This window comes from Manacus vitellinus, unplaced genomic scaffold, assembly GCF_001715985.3.
Source record: "Manacus vitellinus isolate BGI_N305 unplaced genomic scaffold, ASM171598v3 scaffold_29_pilon, whole genome shotgun sequence".
In the NCBI taxonomy this organism is placed as follows: Eukaryota; Metazoa; Chordata; class Aves; order Passeriformes; family Pipridae; genus Manacus; species Manacus vitellinus.
In genome coordinates, this window is record NW_021940207.1 from 1,062,325 (window position 1) to 1,063,334 (window position 1,010).

Sequence of the window (1,010 nt, forward strand, 5' to 3'; positions counted from 1 at the left end):
AGTGCCAATGGGAGCCTGTTCTCCTGTTTGAATGGCTGATGGGAGCCCGTCCACGGGACAGCTCAAGGAACCTGGCTTACAAATGCTGCGACCATCCCTGCCAGGGTGAGCCTCTCACCTCCACTCTGCTGTGCTGGCTCACACTCTCCTGTTTATTCTCAGAATTACAAAATCAATTAGGTTGGAAAAGACCTTCGATATCATCGAGTCCAACCTATGACCGAACACCACCTTGTCAACTAGACCATGGCACTCATTGCCATGTCCAGTCTTTCCTTAAACAACTCCAGGGACGGTGACTCCACCACCATCCTGGGCAACCCATTCCAAAGTTTAATCACCCTTTCTGTGAAGAAATTCTTCCTGATGTCCAGCCTACAACTCTCCTGGTGCAGCTTGAGGCCCTGTCCCCTCATCCTGTCACTGGCTGCCTGGGGGAAGAGCCTGACCCCCACCTGGCTACAACCTCCTGTCAGGGAGTTGTGGAGAGTGACAAGGTGACCCCTGAGCCTCCTCTTTTCCGGGCTAAACACGCCCAGCTTCCCCAGCCGCTCCAAACGGGACTTGTGCTCCAGATCCTTCCCCAGCTCCCCAGCCCTGCCCTGGACTCTGTTGCTGTAACTCAGACCAGCCGTGCCAGAGCCCTGACCGAGAGAGTTCAGGGGTCGCTCCCTCGGAAACGAAGGCGCTCCAGGCACCGCCTGGGATAGCGGGGCTGCGCCTCCTCGACCGAACCCCGCGGGTGCGGCGGCGCTGCCTTTTCCCTCAAACCCGCATTCGGAAGCCGCTCCCGGCCGGGGCTGAGCGGGGCGCGGGGCGGGCACGGCGGGGTGCGCAGCGCCCCCTCCGGCAGCGCCGCCGCAGGCACTGTCCGCAGGTGCCGCCCCGCCGAGCCTGGGCGGGCATCCGCACGGGCGGAACACCTCTGTGATTTGCACCTTGTGTGATTACTCTCTCCTGTCATCGCCTCTCTTTTTATTTACCTGGAAGACGGCGCCCGCAAACAGGTG